Source organism: Nilaparvata lugens, chromosome 1 (genome assembly GCF_014356525.2).
Source record: "Nilaparvata lugens isolate BPH chromosome 1, ASM1435652v1, whole genome shotgun sequence".
Lineage (NCBI taxonomy): Eukaryota > Metazoa > Arthropoda > Insecta > Hemiptera > Delphacidae > Nilaparvata > Nilaparvata lugens.
This window is the reverse complement of record NC_052504.1, coordinates 21533797-21551516: the sequence shown is the minus strand read 5'-3', so window position 1 is coordinate 21551516 and position 17720 is coordinate 21533797. Positions and strand designations below refer to the sequence as shown.

Genomic DNA, 17720 nt, shown 5'->3' with positions numbered 1-17720 from the left:
GTTTCACATGATATTATCAACTCAACTCACTTTTATTTATCACATTACTCAAGCTATTTGGATTGTTTTAGTTCATTCAGATTCTTCTTCAACAGTCAAACACCCCAAAAATAACCTCAAGTTTATCAGAAAAGCCGCAGAGGAACCGTTGTACCTACAGTATAACAAGGGAAGAGGTCAATGGTTTCGCTTTGAAATAGCTCCTGAACCATTTTAGAAATCGGGAAGTGGCTAATATGCATTGAGCACAGAATTTACACTTTCCAAACACGTAAATACTTTCCACGAACACTGAATTTCTTGCGGAACTTCACGAATTTACATAAGTAGAGAAGTTATTGAACTCGAACTTATTTGAACGTCAAAAATTAGCTGCTCACGAAATTCTAAACTCTCATGCGAAATATTGACCTACCAATGACTCACAATACATAACTTATTGAAACATTATTTAAAGTATGCGCAAAATTAATTGGATGAGGACTATATCAGACCATCGCTACGAATTTGAAACCTAACAAATTTTGAAATATGCTGAGTTTGATAGAATGCAATAAAAGCAAATTTATAATTTTATAAATAGCTTGCGCTAGTTTTTCCACAAGAAATTAGTTACAGTAAAATGTCACATGACAGTAGGTCAAAAGAGTGTTTGGTATTGCTTTTTAAGGTCGCTGACACTACTATTTGACTTTTACTTTTACTCTTCTATCCTAGAGGCAACTCCGCTATAACACTGATCTAGTTCCTATTGTTATGTCAAATTTACATCATAAAGCAAAAACACAAAGAGCAACGTTTTGAAATTTTACATGCTTCTTTCTACGAGAGCTGTCTAAAATTTAACTAATGAATAGTTTCCAAATGAATGTTTCCTATGTGATCCCACATTTTCTTTTCAAGTTTGTAAAATTTCAGAAATACCATGGATTTGGAAGTACCGGTAGCAATAGAAATAACCAGTGAGCCCCTGGCTGGAGAACTCGCTCGAAATGCCTCTGATATTCTGTCACCTGTTCTATTGAAAACAGTGGAAAGAGAAGAAAAGTTGAAATGTGAGTTATGCATTACTGTACTTGAAAGTTATGTATCAATTGTATTTTGATAATTCAGCTGACCGCTCATTTGCGATTATTTGTAACTAACAGGTAACCCGTGCTTTGCAGTGGAGTGTTGTAAAATGCAATCTCTTTATGTCCAGGAAATATAAATAAATAGAATAATTATTTATTATTTTGTTGAAAGTCACGTGGATAATCTTTATAAGAGTTGAAATTTCCAGCAGTCTCAAACCCGCAACACATTCATGAACCGCGTGCACTAACAATTAAGCAACGGATTCACTTGGAGCCGGATTCGGCCGAAAAGCTATATTTTCCCATTCGGCCGAAAAGCTATATTTTCCCATACAGCCGAAAACTACTTTTTCCCATTCGACAGAATTAAAGAAATATTGAAACTGCAACTCTCTCATTCAGCCGAATCCCAAATGACCGAGAACTTTTAAGAATTTCCCCAATCGACAGAAAACGTTGTTTTTCACATTGAGCTGAAAGTGTTGAGAGTCCCAACTGACCGAAAGTTTTTATAATTACGTAAACTTTGAATCACAAATTGGATAAATTTGTTTTAATAATAAAATGTCCATCCTCGGTAAATTCAGAATTTTTATGCAAAATTTCAAGTTAATCAGTTCAGTAGTTCATGCGACATTCATGTTTTTCCTACCCCGTACATGTATAAGACAATTCTATCCTTTATTATTACTATAGATGATATTCTTCTAATGCACTCAATGTTCACACATTAGCAGACTGAAAATTTTCGAACACTCCCATAATAGCAAATACTATTCATCTTCCATGAGTGAGAACTTCCCCGAAGCCCATGGGCGCAACCCCCTAAATTTAGAAAAAGAATCAACTTCCACCACCCCCCTAAAAAAAATCCGACAATAGTTATTTTACACAATCCCGACCTTTTTTGGGGCCTCCCCAAGCCATTTGGGAACCCCCGCTGGATTTTCAGCCATCCCCACCTCAAGAATTTCAAGAACGCGTCCAAATCCCCCCCCCCGCTGTGGGTACCCCTGCATTTCCTACATAAACACGAAAAGACAAAAATTCATTGGAAATCATGACTCCAAGCTCATTAACGAGTTTCATGGACTTTCTTGATTACACTTGAGATTGTTTATCAACAGACCGTGGAAAAATATTGCTAGAAAAATTGATATAATTTTTTCAGTTTCCAAATAGCTGTTTCCGTTTTATAGAGCTGCTAGATTTCTATCTTAGAGGCTTTAGAATTCATAATATGATAGCCTGATTGTTTCATTTCGCGTTACTTCCATAGACCGCCAGTTTCGTCAATGTATTCTAAGAACTAAACGAAATAAAAGTGATTAATGATTAATCCCACTATACCTTGAATCAAGCTAATTTTTCCAAAAGTCAGATTAAAGAATAATCTTTCAAGCTCTGATTGAGTAAATGATGATCTCTGTGCTGCATTGAAAAGCAATTAACTTAGGTACCGTCATAGCCACCTCTAATACATATATTGTATACATAATACAGTATACATAATACTGTATTAGAGGTGGCTATGGTACCGTACATAGTCTACAATACTGTACCATATTTCAAGATAAAAAAAGCATATTTATTCAAAGAAATTATAAAACCTTGAACTATTCAACATCAATATTAAAAAAAGTTGAAGAAAGATGAAAAATTAAATTTTTAACAACAAATACATGAGTTACGTAATAGAGAATTGAATCAGTAAGGTGCTGGTATACTGCAAATGAAATTTAAAACTTATCACAATCAGGTACGAAACCCTTTGAAACAAATCAACCAAGAAATTTTTCGTCATTTTCGTATGAAATAAAAAACTAATAATGTGTAGCGCAGAGACCCAGACCTTCACAACATTCGTACGCAATCGCCGATGAAAGTGAATTCATAGAACTGACAGCACCCTACGTTGCTACGTAGTAACTTGGTAGCTAGTAGGCCATTGATAAAGAGCGTGCGTTTCTCGAATCAACTGAACGCTATACTAAAAATACACACATGGCAAACTGTTCTCTACACCAAGATCTGCGTAAGGTTATGTAACGTGGTCCCAGTTTATTTCAAAAGGGATAACTCCTTCCAAGTGTAAGTACACTGTATGCCTTCGAAGTACAGAATTGAATGGGAGGAGGAGTATGGAAACAATATTAATCACAATTAAGTTGAGATATTACTAACGTTGAAAAACAAACTTACCATTCTGCTGATAAAAATGTAACCAAGATTACGTTCAGACTGCTTCAAATAATCATAGAAAGTTTATTTCTGTTAGTTCAAACACTAAAAGAGCAGCATGCTTTTTGGAAGCTATTTCTATTAGGATTCGAATAGCTAAACACTCATCAACAAAGAAAAGTCAACAGAGCTAAAAAACATTGACAGTGATAGCACGACACAGACACACTCCTTGGCTCCTGGCACGGCTCACTCGTTGCAACTGAATTCTAAACTGAACTGAGCCCCACCGCCTGTGCTTACCGAAGCGACGATCATTGCAACGCACGTGTTGACTAGGTCATGTGACCGATTGCAGCGCTGTCAGCTGTTTATTCTGCCGGCTCTTTATCAGTCTCTTTGTCGAACTCTTTTATTTAATTTCTTAACATTTTATGGGTGAAAAATTTGCTACGATAATCATACATTCTAAAAAAAAACGATTTTGGAAATAGACTACTTTTCTAAAGAAGGAATATGATTATTCAATGGAAATGGTTGACATTTTTATGGGTGAAAAATTTGTTACGATAATCATACATTCTAAAAAAGAAATGATTTTGGAAATAGACTACTTTTCTTAAGAAGGAATATGATTATTCAATGGAAATGGTTGATATCCATGTTTAAAACAGGGGTGCTAACCAAGCTCATGGATGAACCTCCCCCCCTAAATTTATATAAAAATCAGCTCCTCCTATAAAAAATGTTGTCTTATTTTTTTTGGACCCCCCCGCCGAGAATTTGAAGTTTGTTGTGTCCAAACCCCCCTCCCCTGGTGGGCACTCCCCCTGTCTAAAATATATTTATTTTAAAATACGGTAATCTTCAAGACTGACAATTAGAAACAAAACACACCAAAAAGATGAAAGAAAGAATTATCTAAAAATTTCTAAAGCTCCGTAAAAAAATATTCCTGTGTATGGAAAAACCTGTACAGTAGTTGAAAGAACATAACATATAGGTACCGTACGTTATAGAAGCTTCTTATTATTATTTATTTATCTCAATATTTATCTATTCAGTCATGTACAATATTATTACTTATGTGAGAAGGCACAACAGACTTATGTCCAAAACTGCCCCTTCTCAAATTTCTACTGCAGTCCAAATTAAATTGTAGGTTAAGCTACTATCACTTATTACATAGAAGCTAGATTCCTACATATAGGACAATATTCACACTCGCTCGACTCTGCTGAGTGGGAACAGTCCAATCAGAACTCAAGGAAATTATAATTTCACTGTGCTGGTCACTGATATGATATGTCACTTATGTTTTCCTATTTCTGGGATTGATTCATCAACTTCATTCCATATTTAAAAGTAACAGTCCGTAGTTGGAAGAATATATCCGTTGAGGAGAACTGTTATAGATAAAAATCCGGTAATCGTTCACACTTACATGATAATTATACAGAACTGGATGTGAAATTGTATCAACTGCATATATAATACGTATTGATAAGTAGCTAGAATAGTTTATTTCCAATCTACCTATTCTCATTATAATAATTGGAAAAGCATGATAGTACACGTGAGTTTAAGAATAGTTTTACAATATTAACTTCAGGTATTCTGCTTTGCAAGCTGCAATTAATACTGTAATAGCATATAAATTGCGATAAAAAAGCTTTGCATTTACCTATATAATACTGCACAGTGGAATTTTTCATTGTATAAGATTAACATCAACACTATTCAAGACTGATTATTAAAACACTAGAGATGCATAATTTATTGCCTAGGAAGACGTGATATGCTTGTGAGCATCTTAGCAGAGATCTGTTTATTTAGTCTATGATCTTATTTAGTCTCTGACAACTGCTTTTTTGAAAACATCACTCTTCTAGCTGATGATGCTGAAAAATTAGTCTATGTCTTTTGAGTGGATCGTGGCTGGGGTGATGAATCATACAAACCAATGCTAGAAAGAATGAAAATCGGAACCATGTGGCCAGTTTAGTGATAGCAGACTGAAATTGCGAGTGCGACGCTCTCAACTACGAAGCTAAGCCGACTCCAAAAACTACAAGAACACTTGCTATCTTGCTTGATTGTTATTATTTCAAATCAAATATTGTTTACTACTCTGATATTCTTATATTCAGACATTAGCCTCGTGTATCGACCAGAGAGCAACCATTGGCGGCCAGTGTAAAGCACGCTGGAAAATCAGAGAGATACCTACCAGGATTGGCTGCCGGGTTAGCGACACAATGTAATATGTTAGGCTTCTGAACAAGGATTTTGCAAAACACATTCTCTCTCCTCAACTTTAAATGCAAAATCTGACATTGGCACTATTTCAAATTCTCTACGAAGATTATCAAAATGGAAAATATGAAATAAATATTATTATGAGACTCATAAATAAGGAGTGTTTAGTGGGCTATAGGATACATACACAGTTGACACCTCAATCTAAAAGAGCCAATAGGATAATGATTTAATGAACAGCCTTGTAATGAACGTGAATATAATCAGCCTCAATATTCATTCACGTATCCGAGTTTTGGCGCCTTGGTGGATTTATTGTGAGTTATGACGTTACAACTCATGTACGAGTAATATAGGTCAGGCATTCTACTGGCCTTGCTAATGCTAATTCGCTTAGGCCACGCGTAACCGAACCTTATAGATTATGGAATTTATTTGAAGTTGGCCTACAATTTCAAATTTTGACTATCAATCACTCTTTCTGCACTGAACTCGATTGACAAAACTGAGTTGAAAAACTAGAATAAGCTAGGTTAAGCGTGAACTTCAGCGTCATTTTTGAGCTGGAGACTTTCGTGTTTCTCGATTCCCTCTTGTGAGTTTAAGAGCACGAATATCCAGTTTTATCGAATAAGTGAAACAGTCCTGTTATTTTTAGATGGTGGAATCATATTTATAGGATTTCATTTATTCTTTCACGCAATTGTCCTCCTTTTTACTGAGGGTGATGCCCCCATGAATCCTCAAGGCTTGCACGCACGTATGGGAAGATGGTGAGAAGGATCATTAATGGACCTTCGGATCCTAATGAAAGATGGAGGAGGAAAGAACAATGATTCCGTACAATAAGGAGAAACAAAATGAAAGAAAAATACATTATAATGTGATAAAAATGAACACTTTTCTAAATAACTTCATCTTGGATAATAAGTGAATAACTGAATAACTGAAGTGAATAATCGTATAAGTAAATAACTCAATATTGGTTTCTCATCTGTCAATATGAATTATTCTTCCAGCATTAGATAAATTGAATCAATCTTGGTAGATCAAAAACATGTCTCAACTTTGTTTTTGTAGGCTACATAAATGATTATCACTGTCAGACATACCGTAATAAATCAGACGTAAGACGTACTGTATACAATATTATCTGATAAAGGCAGTTATTGGCGTCTGGAGCTGAAAATATTGCGGAGAAGTCGTAACGTTTGGAAAGATTCATACGGGGAAATTTCAACGAACAATAAATTATGAACTTAGAAGAGAAGAACTATTGCAAACTTGAAAGTGAAAAATTCAATTAGGAACTCTTTGTTTCGGAATTGAACTCTCTCATAAATATAACCACAGATATGTTTACTTAGTCTATGATATAACGCATACATTGATATTAGTCACCAAATTGACCAGATGAGATGGTTGAAAGAAAATACTGTGAATGAAATTGGCAGTCTACCAAGGCTCCTTCCCATGTAATATTATAAAATTAGCGTGCAGAGTGTTCAAAAATTAGATGAAACTTTACTAAAACGAAAGTATAGAAAAATAAGGTTCACTCCAACTTCAAATTACTGGAAGTTCAAATATTTGAGAAGATTTTTGATTGTTGAAATATGTAATAAAATCTCTTTTCAGGACAAATTTATCACTTATTTTTACGCTAGATGATGTCCACGTAAATTTTCACTTGATCATGGGTAATGTGATGAACATACGCTTTTCGGGATTCGAACTCACGGCTTTCCCATCTAATCAATGGCTGATAACGAGCCATATCCAACTAAGTTCCGCCGTTACTAATATTAGCCTATTTGAAATGCATAATACTGTCCCTCTTCGCGAAATACGGTACTTCACCATCATTCCATCAAACTTCTTTCAATTTCGAGTAATTCTCAAACAATACTGTCTCAACTTTGGTACCTCTCTCCCACCAATAATTTTAACATCATGATAATCATAAATATTTATCATTGTCACGAATAGAATATTCATAGAGAAAACATTAGATTTTTTTGTAGGGACTACTCTTAATTATCAAGGAATAAAAATGAAAAATCCAAGTGCCCTTTTATTAAAAACAATTTGTGAGTAAATTAAAAAAAGGAGACTTGGATTTTTCATTTTTATTTCTTGAGAAAACATTGAGTATTTATAATATAACAGAGAAGATAATAGAGAAAATAGAGGAAATTTCCAATGCAATACATATAAAACAGCAATATTATGTGATGACACTGTGAAGCCCTTCTAGTTCATCAACGTCATGAATCTTGTTCATTAGAAAATAATTGGTATTCTAGTCTAGACCTTGCACTTCATTGTTGATTCTAATCTAGAATGACAAGGAGGAATGTTGATTTTTCAATTGATAATAGCACGCCCTTCAATAACAGAGATCTTGTTTGTACAACAAAAACACCGAAACACTCGAGTAATAATCAGATAAATTCATTCAAAAATAGAAATGTTGTGACTCTAAGATCCATAGATTGAACAGAGCTGTTAGATAGCAAGTGGTAAAATATGAATGAGTTGAGAAAATATGGTACCTACGGGGAGTACGAAAGCTAAAAATTCCTTGGTTTTCTCAAGTCAATAGTCAAATATAAATAAAATTTTATAAAACTTTTATTATAAATAAAAACATAAAACTCAGTACCCTTTTGAATTATTTTGTCACAATGTCCGAAACATGTTGTGACAAAATAATTTGAAAGGGTACTGAGATTTGTATTTTTTTTTATAGATAACTCTGTTCTACATATCTTGAGAAGAGAAGAGATTCATATTTCGTGAATACATTCATTAGAAAAGTAATCTGAAAGCGAAAAGACATTCAATTTGAAAGTACAGAAAACGGTTACCTACTTAATGAATCAAACCACACTTTGTGCAATAATCAATTTCCATTGAAAATTTAATTTGAATTATCATTCAAAATATTTTTTTTCATCGAGGTTATGAATAGGAAACTGAATCACAAAAATCAGTTGCAAATATCCTCTTCCGCAGGGATGTAGTGTCTTACTATGACGTCGTAAAAACTAACTTTGTCCCGGTTTCTAATCTTTGAAGATTTTCATGAGAACTGAATTGGTCTCCAATAATCTCGAATGAATCGATCTGCAAACGACGGTATCATCGTTGATGGAATGGCCTATCAAGTCTAGATTAATAGTGTTTCAGCTTGAATATTTCAGTGTTAACGACTATTCTGAAGAGTTATAAGTACGGAGCTACAGAGCGATTATCACGAATTTATATTTGGGATATCCGGAGCTTGATTGCAGCTATTCTGTAACTCTGGTGTTACGCAATCGTCAAAAAGAAGCAAATCATCCATAATGATAATAATTGGCATGTGTATCAATTCTACACAGATGGCTTGTACATTGAATACGTCAATCATGTAATGCAAATGAATGTCCGCGTCCAGCAAATTTCGCACGCCATCAAGTTTAATGCTTTGGAACTTGTTTGCGAATTTGCATAAACTTGTTTTTTCTATCTAAGCTCCTGTTGACTGTATGCTAATATCCGATGTTTCGCTTCAGATTTAACACACAATGACTGAATTATGTTCGATCTGCCCCTTCAAGTGCAGTCACAGTCAGGTCAAGATCTTCCACAAGGCGTTGTTTCTAGCGTCGCCTTATTTGGGTCAGTTTTCCTTGATAGTAGAAAACTTCGCGCTCGATAAACTTCCAATGGAGGTTGACTGTTCCAGTAGACATACTCTGACAATGCTGCAGCAACTTAATTTGTGATTTGTGACTCAATCTAGAGCGTTTGAGCGAAAACTAAAATTCATAAGTTGCCTTTATTCATGAAGAAAATTATTTGTTTCAGTAATCATACAGCCGGTGGATGAGTCATCAAATATTTAGAGTGAATTGTGAAAATAGCTTGTTGTCTCTAATAAGAGGAATTTTTCCACTAGAACGTCTCATCCTGCTACTAATCTTGCATTCCCAACACCCCTCCTCCGCAAATGATCACCAACTATGCCTGTAGCCCACTCCCTTTATTGATGACGAACAGAATTAAAAAGTAAATTAATAGCTACCGGTAAAATGCTTCTTCAGGAGATTATGCTATTCTGACATCAACAATTGAATGATAAATGTCGTCTATATTAATTCAGATATAGAGAATCAGTGAGCTCCTAACTAATAGCCTTTGATAAATTGGAAATACCATAATAAGGAATTCCATAATAGGAGTGTAAGAAACTCGATGCCAACAAGTACGAAAATATCCAGTAGAAATACTAGTGTTTTTTACTTTCCTTGCCCTATTACCATAGGTAAGGAAAGTATTGCTTTCAAAAAAAATTAAGGTACCCCAATTTCAAGTTTTCTATACGTTTCAAGGTCAATGTGTGTATGACTGTGAACACGATAACTCCATCCCTAATCAACCGATTGACTTGAAATTTCAAATTTAAGGTCCTTATACCATGAGGATCCGACAATAAGAAATTCAATGAAATTGAATTCAAAATGGCGGAGAAAATGGTGGATAATTACTAAAAAACCAAGTTTTTCACGGTTTTCTCGAAAATGGCTCTAACGATTTTCTTCAAATTTATACCATGGATAGCTATTTATAAGCCCTATCAACTGACATGAGTCTCATTTCTGGGAAAATTGCAGGAGCTCCGTAATATTCTTGAGAAAAATGGCGGATGATTACTAAAAAACTACGTTTTCCACGATTCTCTCAAAAATGACTTTACCGATTTTTTCAAATTCATACCCTGTATAGTTATTTATCAGCTCTATCAACTGGCATGCGTCTCCTTTCTGGGAAACTAATGGGGGGTCCACCCCATCCTTGAGAAATGGACTTTGTAACCTCCTTCTCGTGCATGAGGTAGGTAGGTAGGTAAAGCAGTTCATAAAAAGAACACATAGTCGATAGTCACATAGTCAAAAGAACACATAGTCATATTTCATCTGTAGAACAGCTGTTTTGACGACTTTTAAAAAAATCATCGAATTTCACAATTTACACAAAGGAAAAAGTACTCTGAAAACAATTATATATACACATATACAGAAGTCTGATCGTAGTTTCAAATATGTTGCCGCCAATCGTCATCATGTTATACCATTAAATTATTCTCGTTTAAGAATGGGGCTCACAGTTCAATGAGCAAGGAAAGTTGTGTGAGTGTACCACACCAGATTTTTTATAAATACTAGATGGTTTATTGTATGTATACAAAAGGTTTAATTTCATGGGTTGGCATTTCATGTCCAAGGTCCGGGCGGATGCTGACTGACGAATAAAAAAAAGAAGATAATGACTGTTTTTCACGTTTTCAATTAGTTTTATCTAGTCTGTTACGTCATGCCTGTCATTCAAATTATCCACAGAAGCGTTAATGATATGTTGTGCATTTTTTGATCAAGTGTATGAGTAGCAGACCCAATTAATTTTTACAATGTGTGTCGTTCATGCTTCAACTAGTGGAACGTTCATTGGCCGTCATCTTGTATTAAATATCTGTTCCACATGTCAGACCCGAAAAAGATTTTATCCAGAGGAAATTTCCTATGGTTAATCGAGGATACCGCCAGCTTTTCCAGCCGTTTATTTTGTAATCATTTTTATTTTTGTTTTTCAGTTCTTGCACGATCTTCAATCAATGTTGCTTGGGTTATATAATATGGTGAGGCTTCCACAGAGGAACTAGCTGGCTGGTTGCACAACTAAGCTTAGTTAAGAACAAATGGCAACATTTTTATCCTACTTTGTCTGAATATTGGGAGTTTTAGCAGATAGAATGGGTGTCACATATCTGCCGGTACTGAATGTTTCAAGTTTCCTTACTTCAAGATTCACTTCATGGTGGCGGGTGAAGCTGAAAGTGAATGAAAATAATTTCTCCTACAACTTGTTAACTATAGTTCCTGTTATGTTAGTTCTTCCCAAACTAGGGAAGCGTGAAATAAAAGAATCGAAACTGATAATCTGTTGACTGCCCTCAAAAACATGATAAAACGATTGGCTTTTTATTGTAGCAATATTGCACGCGATTGGAAATCCAATTGAGAAGCGATTGACCATGTGTTTGCGCTTCTAAGCTATCGATAAGATAAGTTAAGTATGCGCCTGCTATTCCCGTTGAAAGGGTGACTACTCTAAGAGCTAACTCCACTGAATATCATTTATGAGTTTAAAAATCGCTCCCTGGTGGTTCGAAACCCACTTAATGCTGTAGGTCCACTTATCTCTCATCATAATCCGTCTCATTACTCACTTAAGCCTGGAGCTCATGTGGGCATCACCATCCTCTGATAAAAATACCTTGGTTTAGAGTGGTCAATTTCTTATTTCTATGAGTTATTTTCTACAAGTAAAATCTATGAGCTATGTAAGTTTAACCACTGGTTTCCAAATCACGTATATTGATAGAAACATTTCATCTTCTAAGAAATAAAATTCAATAAAAATAGTCAGTCCTTCGAATAAAATCAATTCATATCAAATCAAGCTATTCTATTCTCTATAAGAGATACTTTCTAGTGAACTAGCATATTATTCAGTCAGATCGTAATCATCAAATAATGTAAATGAATACATACTCCAATCAATATATACATAAAAAAGGGGGTGTGCTTGCAATTTATATTGTAGTTCTGATTTTTATATATATTATTTGGGTACATGAGAGATGTCCAGAACCAATTTCTTCATGCAAAATTTCCTTGTGCTATATACAGGGTGGCCCAAAAACCTCGTGATGATGGTTGAAGCTGAAAATGAGGTGTTTTTCAGAATACAAGGAGCATTGTTGTCAGGTGTACCTGGAAATCTATATGAGATAGAGCGCTCTATCTGATCTCAGATTGTAGAGCACAAAAATACGCCCAGAGGGATTTTGAATTACAATTCTGAATGGTAACAATCGGAAGATATTGTTGATCAAAAACTAAAATTCATCAAAATTGATTTTTTTCTTCAAATTTCACTCATTTTTGAAAAATCATAACTCAGTACTCATTGGAGATTGAGAGTTCCGAATGATCTCATTTTATTCAGAATCTTATGGTCTAAAAAAGAGGCGGTAACAAATTTTTCTGTCCGATTACGATATTTGGCAGAAATAGCTGAAAACTGGAAAATGAGCCGAAAATACGAGGTTTTTGGGCCACTCTGTATATAGCACAAGGAAATTTTGCAAGAAATTGGTTCTGGACATCTCTCATGTACCCAAATTATTAAAAAATCAGAACTACAATATAAATTACATGCACCAATGTATATAGTGACTGGACTAACAATGTATTGTAACGAATACGTTATATACACAGAATCTGGTTAATCTTCACACTAGACTCTCTTATCCACACAAAAGAAACTAGTATCACCATCATCAGATTATGATAAATTATGTGATACTAATGTACTTAAAAAGAAACCCTTGATCTCTTCAGTAAATCATATTCATTCAATTCAATTCATAGAATCCATTAATTAATTTGAATCAATCGGTGTAATTTATTAATCAATTGAAACAATTGATCAAGAAGTTGTGGAGGAACTCTTTCAAACATCCAATATTAAAAAAATCGATGTGAAAAATTGATGTATAGGCTACTAATATTTCATGGATTTACATGTTAAGCGGGTTGCCTAATGGCTGGAAGAAGGGGCAGAAGGTACATAAGAATATTATACAGTACAATACATAAGAAAACTTAGGAACTTTCAGGAGTTGATAGGTTTTTTGCGACATGATTATAAATTAAGCTGTTACCTACAGAAAAAGACGAATGCAATATTGAATATTTGAGGAAGAACCGGTTAAAATTAATTTCATGAATTATAGATAATGGAGCCAGAAGATTTTTGTTACTGGCCTAATAACATGCAGTGGTTTGCAAAAATGTTGGCAAAAGATGAAACTTATGAAGAGGGTAGAGTTATAATTGAATCAAGGGTCGGATCGATTGAAGTAGCACTAGCACTAGTGGGCTAAGTTGACTGCTGTTGAAACGCTAGTAGGCCAATGAGTAGCCTACAATCTTGATAAAGATGGTGCGTAGTGTGTGAGAGTGTGAGTGCGGCGCGGCGTCAACCGGCAACCGATCAATCTGATTGTTCAAACTACGCAATTGCTATTTCATCTGAACAGACATATCAATCAGGTTTAACAAGTGCGCTGGTATTTTATGGAAGCTTACAAAGTGCCGGTCGGATGAATAAGCGTGCATGGCGTGTGTGTGGGGGGAGGGGGATTCCTACTCCTACGACCTCGGTCAACGACACAGGAGTTAAGCTAGTCAAACTAGTGTACATGCCAAGAAAAGCGGAGATGGTACTGACAGAGGAGCCTGCTCTGCTATGTCCAGTCGAGGGTTGTAGTCATCGACAATTGTCTGAGTGGCATTTCCATAGCCACAAACCACCAACAACGAAGTTTTCCACGTCGAAGCCCGGCAAAGACTGACTCGGTCTCTGACGTCACAAAGATGTGGCTGACAATCGATCTCATCTAGTTGGCAATTTGGCCGTCGCAGCGCCACCTCTCTGACGCACACTCGCACCTACGTTGCCTCATTCAGCTCACTAAACACTGGTCGGTGGTCGGTCCTACTCCACGGCGCATGAATTTATTATCGATAGGCCGTGATCCATTTTTCATTACCAACCTCAATAATGTCGTCTACAGTTAACATCAATCAATAGCCTATTTTTTCTCACTTGGAGGTCAATTATTCTTCCGGTATTTGTAGCCTTTTACGATTGTCGGATTATTTATGTGGATAAGCAATAAATGGTGAGAAGGATGGAAAGGAGAGTAGAAAGTAAGTGAAGACGACAAAGTCGGTGGATGTGGGGCATTTTCGAATTAGATGCGACACATGATTAAAAACCTCACACTCAGAAATAGATTGTAGCTCTATAATAGGGCTTACTATGAATGTTTTTTTTATCAAGCTAAATTTTCAACTTTGTCTGAATTGAAATCAATCAATGACATGAGTTCAATCGGAAACTGTTTTTTTTTGTTGAATTATTCCCATAAATAAGCTCTCACTTGTGCTTGGTAATGAGATAACGAGATGTTCTAACAACCATGCCTTTAGCGGGATAAGAATCTACGACCAGGGCTAGAGTCTGAAATTGCAACATTCCAGACCACTTGGCTACGCCGGCCGGCAATATAAAAAATAATTCAGTTGGAACAAATAATCGTATCTTCCAACTCCAACTAGGGCACACTGAGCAATCCAACTATTGCTGAGCAATAATTAGGCTATTCTAGCTATTTCTCCAATGTAAATACCATAAAATAGAATATTATGATAGTATGATAATGAAATCTGAAAACTAGTGCTATTTTCATCAACTGAGCTTTATCTGTGATATCTGGATTGCGCCCGCATCATATCATTTCAACCTCATATTCTACAGATTAGGTAACTTTATAGTATCCTACTTCCGGCAGGCTCGCTTCGCTTGCCTTATCCGTCTAGCACTAAAAAGAGGGAGCTCCTTCCCCTGAATAATCCAGAAATGAGACCAGCAGGCTAGCTTGCTCACCTGCACTTTTCATTTGAGCTTGTTTCGTTCTGAAATTTAAGATATGAATGATTTAGAGAACTTACGAAACGTAGGACCAACATATCTAACCCTTTGAAGTTTGAAATTTACTCGATAATATAGAAAAACGCCGGTTCCAGGCTTATTTCGCTTATTTCTGGTTTAATTCAGACACTATGGACACAAAACTTGTACACTTCAACTGAACCTGTTTACCAGATTAAAAAATTTCTGTTAATTGATTTTTCAAAAAGATGGGAAAACGCAGAAAAATGCAAGGAAATGTAGGTATAGTGTGGTCCACGTTATAATGGCAGTGGATAAAGATAGAAGAATTAATACGATGCCAATTCTCTGCATTAATTAATTATATTTCTACAACATCAAAAATATAATTGTCATCGTTGTGGACCTAGAAAAGGATAGTACCACCGGCTTTGTCGAATGACAGACAAGGATAGCAAAACCGAAGTTGATCAAATACTGTCATTATAACGTGGACCACACTATAGTAAAAACGCTGAAAACCCACAAATTCTAGACGTATCTTTGGCGTTATATCCAAGTTCTTCTAATACTATAAATCTTAACACCTTAGCTGAACTTTAGTACTATTTTTGAACATGTTCTGCTTATTTTTCTTCTCGCAAAAAGCTGAGGAAACACAGAACAATGGTGGAAAACGCGATTCTGGGGATATCTCTGGCGTTATCCCCATCAAGTCCTTCTAGAATAACATTTTTACACCTTAGCTGAGCTTCAGTACAAAATTTGAACATCTTCTGTTCATTTGTTCTCAGAAAAGCTGAGAAAAAGGAAACTTGAAAACGCAGGAGAAACTGAAAATCTCTAGTGTATCTTTGGCATTATTTCAAAGCTCTTGTAATAAAATATTTATACACCTTAGCTGAACCTGTGCCCTATTTGTCATTTTCTGTTTATTTTTTCTTGGAAATGCTGAGAAAACGCAGAAAAACATTAGTAGAACGCAGTTTTTTGGGCGTATCTTTGGAAAATCTACCAAATCTGTTCTTAATGCGCCTCCAAAGTGCCAACTGAATATATCTTCAAATTTTAAGCGTCTCTGGTCTTTAGTTCTCTTGATGAGCGAGTGAGTGCCATTTCGTTTTATATATCGATTCAGTTATTCTGAATTCAGACCTAATACTGTTCTATTCTGTATGAGATACTAACCAATTTTGCATAATCGGATTAATTTCTCAGGGATTTCATATATTTTTTGCACAATACCAGATGGATTTTAATTCACTTAACAGAATACAATATATTTGAAACATGGGAATTAACATGGATGAATTGATAATGGATATTGTTTTCTGATATCACACTGATGATCCACATAGATAAAACAGAACCGTAGTTGATCACTTTTATTTCAGTTCGTTGATCTATGATAGTCTACCTGGCAATTTTCACATGCAAAACGTCATGTGACAGAGCTATTTCAGTAAAAAGACTTTCATCACGCGATTGACTTCCAGGAAAAATTCGCCTGTTATCAGAACTACAATAATCATAAGTAGTGTTAGCATCATTACTGAGTTGAATGACTACAACATTAACTTATAAAAATTCTGGAATAAGTTCATTGTAGAAGTGGAAGAAAGTTAAATGGATGTACTTTTGCTGTAATAAGACTGTTTCCCTATTTCCTAATCTCACATAAATGTTAGAGCTTTAAATAGTTTTAATTGTATCCATCTTATTAATTAAGTACAATAGGCTATTTTAAAATACCTAAGAAATCTAAGGTATCTAAGAAATGACTCTATGAATGTTATTACAGTAGAATATAAGTTTTAACTCTATTAGTTGATAAATTATCAGTCCATTCTTCGTAAAACTTTCAGGTCTAAAAGTTTGAAAACGAGATCTTTTGGTTGGGTCACACCATCTTTAGGTTATTAATTTTTAGTATACGTTTTCTTACAGACGGATACCGGCATAATGTCTATTGGGTGATAGCAGATGTGGAATTTTGATCTTATCAGTATAATTTTTTGATCTTATTATAATTTCTTGAGCTTGAAGAGTAATTTAGTTCAACCCTTAGCAAGGAAACAATAATTGATCACGTGTGAGGATGATTCATGATGCAAACAATAATAATTATAATAGGCTACTTTAGGATCATCGGATAAATTCGAGATTGAAAGTAATATGCACAAAATATTTCAAAAGTTTGTTATTGTAACATTTTGAAAGCTACTGATAATCAGAGAATCGAAATCACTCCTAGTAGTGGCGTAGCCAGGATTTTTAAATAGAGGGGGTGGGGGTGTGCCAAAAATTTGGGCCCCCTACAGACTTCATCTAGTGAAGTTTGATGAGAGGGGGGCTGTTACCTTGGATTTTTGGGCCTCTTTTTAGGGCTCATGGGGGGTAACCTGAAAACCACCCCTTTGCTACGTCACTGCTACCTAGTTTATCAAATAAGGGGATGTCATTTTGAAATAATAGTTCGTCGTTGAAGATTTAACATCGAAAATAAGATACCACATTATAAATTACGACCTGATTATGTTTTGCAATATATTTACTTACTACTGTGAGTATATTCAGTAATCAGTGATGCCAATTCATTGATTAACTTATGGTTATTGAGCTAATGTAGGCCTA

At 35.1% G+C, this 17720-nt stretch overlaps 1 protein-coding gene across 2 annotated transcripts in view; it reads right to left on the bottom strand.

Annotated features, from left to right (window-relative positions):
- LOC111050211 (sialin) overlaps nucleotides 1-14031 on the bottom strand; it is a 50526-nt gene extending 36495 nt beyond the window's left edge. The window contains exon 1 of one of the 2 annotated variants that reach the window (XM_039422010.1): nucleotides 13860-14031. The gene's annotated coding sequence lies outside the window, so the exon portion shown is untranslated. The remainder of the gene's footprint in view (nucleotides 1-13859) is intronic. The other variant, XM_039422003.1, reaches the window with a different exon arrangement.
- Nucleotides 14032-17720: the final 3689 nt, after the last annotated feature.